This window comes from Apodemus sylvaticus, chromosome X (assembly GCF_947179515.1).
Source record: "Apodemus sylvaticus chromosome X, mApoSyl1.1, whole genome shotgun sequence".
Classification (NCBI taxonomy): domain Eukaryota; kingdom Metazoa; phylum Chordata; class Mammalia; order Rodentia; family Muridae; genus Apodemus; species Apodemus sylvaticus.
In genome coordinates this window covers 90,654,832-90,661,222 of record NC_067495.1, presented here as the reverse complement: position 1 = coordinate 90,661,222, position 6,391 = coordinate 90,654,832, and the positions used below count along the sequence as shown (strand labels likewise).

Here is a 6,391-nt window from a genome sequence, read left to right as displayed (position 1 = left end):
CCTTGTAAGGGCTTCTAATTTTGATCATTTTTCTCTTGAATTTCTTTAAGAGTTTTCTTTATGTCCTTCTTGTGTTCCTGTAACAGCATCATGACCAGTGATTTTAAATTAAACTCTTGTTTTTCTGGTGTGGTTGGGATATCCAGGACTTGCTGTTGTTGGAGAATTGGGTTCAGATGCTGCCATAATGCCTTGGTTTCTGTTAGTAACTTTCCTATGTTTGCCTTTAGCCATCTAGTTCTCACTGGTGTTAGTTGGTTTTATTGTCAATGGCTGGTGCTTGAACCTCCTGTGGGCCTTAAGGCTATTTCTGCAACACTGGATGACTGGGTTTCCCCTGGCCCATATTGCTGTTTTGCTGCCTTCCTCTTTGTGCTGTTGAAGCCCTGCTGATTCTTGACCCAAGCAATGTTATATTTGTGTTGTCTCAGTGGACCAGGTGCTCCCTCACTGCTCTGTCATGGAGTGAAGATGGTGGCGGGTAGTCACTCTCTGTGTTGATTCCCACGTAGGACACAGGCCCCAAGACAGGCTGGCTGGCAGATGAACCACCTATGTACTCAGGTTCCTGGGCACAGGCAGACCCTTGGCGATTTGTGCCCCCGGAGATCTTAAACTAGGGATATGTCAGTACCTGGTGTTGCCTTTCTGCCCCGTAGGCAGTGAGGATGGCGGCAGGGAGTCACTCCCTCTGCTGATCCCCACATAGGACACAGGCCCCACAACAGGCTGACTGGCAGAGGAACCGCCTATGTGCTCATGTCCTGGGCTCAGACCTGTCCCCAGAGATCTTGAACTCGGGATATCTCAGTACCTTGTGCTTCTTTTCTGCTCTGGGCAGGCAGAGAAAGATGATGGTAGGGAAAGTCTACTTTTCTATATTATTTGATATTATATTATTTTAAATACCTGCCTGCCTTCATTAGCATATAGACAGCAAAAAATCAGAAATTAATTTCTTTCTATCACTTTTTTTTAAAATCTGGAACAATGTGGCTGAGGAGGTAGATAATTCACAAATAGGTTGAATGAGTTGATCCATTTTCAAAACAAAATATAGTGTCTGTCTGTCTATCTATCTATCTATCTATCTATCTATCTATCTATATATATATCAGCTATCTACCTATCTACCCATCTATCTGTCATATATCTATCCTACTCAATTTTAATTTAGGTGACAAGAATCAAGGGCCCTCAACTGTGATGTGGTGAAGAAAAACTGTGGGTTAGTTTATCCAAGAATCTTAAGACGCATAAAGGGAAAGATACTTTAAGTAATACTTGATTATACATTCCATAATTGAGAGCTTGAGAGAAGTATCAACAGGTAAAGTTATTTGTTTCAAAGCCTAATTACCCCTGTTCCCTCACAGTGAAAGGAAAAATATACAATTGCTAATTGTATATGAACACACACACACACACACACACTCACACATGCATACACACACAAAATTAATAAATATATCAGTAGTAAAAATATAAATTCTGTACTTCTGAATTCTAATAAAAATCCTTCTAAACTCCTTCCCTCCAATACTGAAAAACTTTGCTAGTGATAGTCATGGAAATTTAAAATGTAGTTTCTCATAGCCTTTACAATATTCGTGTCTTACTTATCCATTTCTTACACTCTACAGGATGATCTTTTGAAAATGTAAATGTAAAAGCATTCACATGACTAATTCTGTTCAATGGATAACATCCAAAATCATTATCTTATTTTTAGAGCCCCAGCACAATCTGGCTTTCTCCCCTCCACACACTCTGATCCCTTCTGTTCCCAAGAACATGCCTTGCCCTTTCTCTTATTCTAGACCTTCACATATGCTATTCTTTTAGTCTGAAGCCACTCTTTTGCTGCTTTATCTTTCATCCTAATTTAGATTTTTTATATTAAATAAAATTTTGATTGCCTCAAAAGGCTTCTCCTTACTCTCTCAACTTGTTGAAAACCTTCTATGTATTCAGACAATCCCCTGTACACTGTGCTTAATGTGCATCATCGTGAAGACAGACTCCAGAATGGAGATCAGGGTATATGTACTGTATTTACTGTTGTACTCCTTAAGATGATCTGAGTTTGATTCCAAGAACACATGCAATGGTGAAAGGAAAGACAATAATACCATCAATTCCACAAAGCTGTCTTATTGTCATACATGTGCTGTGGCAAGTACATCACTCTCACATCACACATACACACACACACACACACACACACACACACACACAAACCACACACAAACACACACTAAAACAGCTTTTAAAAATGAAAATTGAAATATTTTTCTACATTATAGTTTAGTCCTGGCATTCCTTGCTCATGATTTTGTCTAGACAATGTGTTGAAACTAGTCAAGATATGACAAAAATTGCTAAATATAATTAACCTAAGCTAAGCTTGGTTTTAGATCTAAACATTGCCAGAATGTAGTTTAAATTTTCTTACATATTTGATGCTCAATTTTATAATATTAGAGGATAGTTTGATTTTTAAAAAATAAAAATAGAAAATGTTTGTTTCATAAGAGAAATAAGACCGAAAAAGGAAGCTTACATTATTTGAATTGAACATTGTCACAATAGCAACCAATTCATTGCATAATCTTTAAACATTTTTCATCCTTATAATGGAAGAAGAAAATTGCAGGAGCTTATGATTCATGATTGGAGATGCTGAACAGAAAACTCATGCCTTCTCTTTTGTTAATACTCTTGGGCTCTGATGTCTGTAAAAGCAGCTATGCTTTGGAAAAACATAAACCTGTTTTTCTCTTTTGTTTTCTTCTTCTTCTTCTTCTTTTTCTTCTTCTTCTTCTTCTTCTTCTTCTTCTCTTCTTCTTCTTCTTCTTCTTCTTCTTCTTCTTCTTCTTCTTCTTCTTCTCCTTCTCCTTCTCCTTCTCCTTCTCCTTCTCCTTCTCCTTCTCCTTCTCCTTCTCCTTCTCCTTCTCCTTCTCCTTCTCCTTCTCCTTCTCCTTCTCCTTCTCCTTCTCCTTCTCCTTCTCCTTCTCCTTCTCCTTCTCCTTCTCCTCCTCCTCCTCCTCCTCCTCCTCCTCCTCCTCCTCCTCCTCCTCCTCCTCCTCCTCCTCCTCCTTCTCTTTCTCCTCCTCCTCCTCCTCCTCCTCCTCCTCCTCCTCCTCCTCCTCCTCTTCCTTCTTCTTCTTCTTCTTCTTCTTCTTCTTCTTCTTCTTCTTCTTCTTCTTCTTCTTCTTCTTCTATCTTTTTTATTGGATATTTTCTTTATTTACATTTCAAATGTTATCCCCTTTCCAGGTCTCCTCTCCAGAAAACACCCTATTCATCCCCCACCCCCTGCTTCTATGAGGGTGCAAAACCATATAGAACCTACATCCGTTAAAGTTTACTAAACTTGGTACACACCTGAAAGGAATTGAAACCAAGTCACAATATTAGACATCTTATGCCATTAAGAGAAACCTCCAGGAATAAGTTAAATCTTGCTGTGTGTTTGTTAAAAAAGAGTCCCATAGATATCCCAAACACGAATTTATTTATTTAGGCAAAATAAAGTAGTTAAAATGAGGTAATGAAAATTTTGATTCTAAATCAAATTACATACTCAAGAATCCTGAGATTGGAGACAAAAACAAGAAAGTTAGATGAACGATTAGCTTCCAGACTAGTGAAAATTTGAAATCTTAGGCAACATTTGATAGCTATATAAACCCAATTTTATGTATATGTTATCATCAAAAGTTTGACATCCAGTCCAGGTTAGTGGTTGATCTTAGATCTTTTAAATGTGTCAATTGTTTAGAGTATGTTAAGGCTAAGAATCATGACATCAGTTGCATCCTCTCTCCATGAGGTCCTTGCCTGTGTTTACCATTGCCTTCTGATACATAAGAAAGCCTTAACACACAGCAAATCGACCATTTATCTAACACCTTAGTGAAATGTTTTTGATAGAAGTAGGGCATTTTTGTGTAGTAGACTGCTCTACTCCAGTTTACCAAGGGATTTTTGCCTTCCAATGCAAGTGCAACAGATTTTTTTCTCCTTAAATTCCAGAGTAAATCAAAGAGAGATGGACAAACCCACATACATTCACACACACACACTCAGAGAGAGATAGACAGAGAAAAAAAGAAGACACCCACACTCCCACACTCTCACATAGATACAGAGAGAGAAAGAGCGAGAGCGAGAGTGAGAGAGAGAGAGAGAGAGAGAGAGAGAGAGAGAGAGAGAGAGATTAAGCCAAAGAGGTATACACAAAGTAGCACAGGCTACACAAAATATTTATAAAATACGAGGATGTGGAGAAAGAGGAACACTCTTCCTCTACTCTGCTGGCAGGATTGAAAGCTGGTAAAACTACCATGGCAATCAGTTTGGTGGTTCCTCAGAAAACTGGACATAGTACTACCGGAGGACCCAGCTATATCACTCCTGGGTATATACTTAGAAGATGTTCCAACGTGTGATAAGGACACATGTTCCACTATGTTCATAGCAGCCTTATTTATAATATCCAGAAGCTGGAAACAACACTGATGTCCCTCAGTGGAGGAAAGGATACAGAAAATGTGGTATATTTACACAATGGAATACAACTCAGCTATTAAAAACAATGAATTCATGAAATTTTTAGACAAATGGATGCAACTGGAGAACATCATACTAAGTGAGGTAAACTAGTCTCAAAAGAACACTCATGGTATGCACTCACTGATAAGTGGATATTAGCCTAGAAGCTTGGAATAATCAGGACACAATTCACATATCAAATGATGCTCAAGAAGAAGGAAGGAGTGGCCCCTGGTCCTGGAAAGCCTCAGTGCAGCAGTGAAAGGGACAGGGAAGTGGAAAGGGGTGGATTGGGGAACAGCGGGAGGGAAGAGGGTTTATGAGACTTTTGGGGAGGGGGGGATCCAGGAAAGGAGAAATCATTTGAAATGTAAATAAAGAATATATCGAATAAAAAGTTGGGGAAAATACAAAATAAAGCTAATTATAATAGTAAGTTAAAATTGAATGACTGGTGAAATTAGCAAAATTTCAGAAGGCTCTCTGCTCCAGAGATAGCCGCATCTTCTTGTGTAGTGCCAGCCTAGTCCTATAGAGAAAATGGTGAAGATTGGTGTGAATGGATTTGGCCACATTGGGATCCTGGTTACCAGGGCTGCCTTCTGCAATCCGTCTGGCAAAGTGGAGATTGTTGCTATCAACGACCCCTTCTTTGACCTCAACTACATGGTCTACATGTTCCAGTACTACTCTACCCATGGCAAATTCAACGCCACAGTCAAGGCTGAGAATGGGAAGCTTGTCATCAATGGGAAGCCCATCACAATCTTCCAGGTGCGAGATCCCCCTAACATCAAATGAGATGATGCTGGTGCTGAGTATGTCTTGGAGTTGACTGGTGTCTTCAGCACCATGGAGAAGGCCTTGGCCCACTTGAAGGGTGGAGCCAAAAGGGTCATCATCTCTGGTCCTTCTGCTGATGCCCCCATGTTTGTGATGGGTGTGAACCACGAGAAATATGACAACTCACTCAAGCTTGTCAGCAATGCATCCTGCACCCCCAACTGCTTAGCCTCCCTGACCAAGGTCATCCATGACAACTTTGGCATCATGGAAGGGCTCATGACCACTGTCCATGCCATCACTGCCACTCAGAAGACTGTGGATGGCCCCTCTGTGAAGCTTGGTGTGATGGCAGTGGGGCTGCCCAGAACATCATCCCTGCATCCACTCGCACTGCCAAGGCTGTGGGTAAGGTCATCCCAGAGCTGAACTGGAAGCTTACTGGCATGGTCTTCTGTGTATCCATTGTGGATCTGACATGCCACCTGGAGAAACCCGCCAAGTATGATGACATCAAGAAGGTAGTGAAACAGGCATCTGAGGGCCCACTGATGGGCATCCTGGGCTACACTGAGGACCAGTTTGTCTCCTGTGACTTCAACAGCAACTCCCACTCTTCCACCTTTGATGCTGGGGCTTGCATTGCTCTCAATTACAACTTTGTAAAGCTCATTTCCCAGTATGACAATGAGTACAGCTACAGCAACAGGGTGGTGGACCTCACAGCCTCCATGGAGTAAGAAAGCCTGGCCCTCCCACCCCAGCAAGAGAGCAAGAGAGAGACCCTCGATGCTGAGGAGTCCCTGTCCCAACTAAGCCCCAACACTGGGCAGTTCCCTCAGTTTCCATCCCAGACCCCATAATAACAGCTGGGCCTAGGGAGCCCTCCCCACTCTATTGAATACCATCAATAAAGTTCGCTGAACATCCCTACACCCAAACAAAGAAAAGTTTCAGAAAATATAATTAGAGCTGATTCCAAAATAGCTTGAGCAACATACAGGAAATACCACAATATTTCTATGACTAATTTATTTTAAACTTCGAAAGG

General features: G+C 40.9%; 1 pseudogene; it reads left to right on the top strand.

Annotated features, from left to right (window-relative positions):
• Positions 1–3,046: 3,046 nt before the first annotated feature.
• LOC127674583 (glyceraldehyde-3-phosphate dehydrogenase-like) lies at positions 3,047–6,080 on the top strand (annotated as a pseudogene).
• Positions 6,081–6,391: the final 311 nt, after the last annotated feature.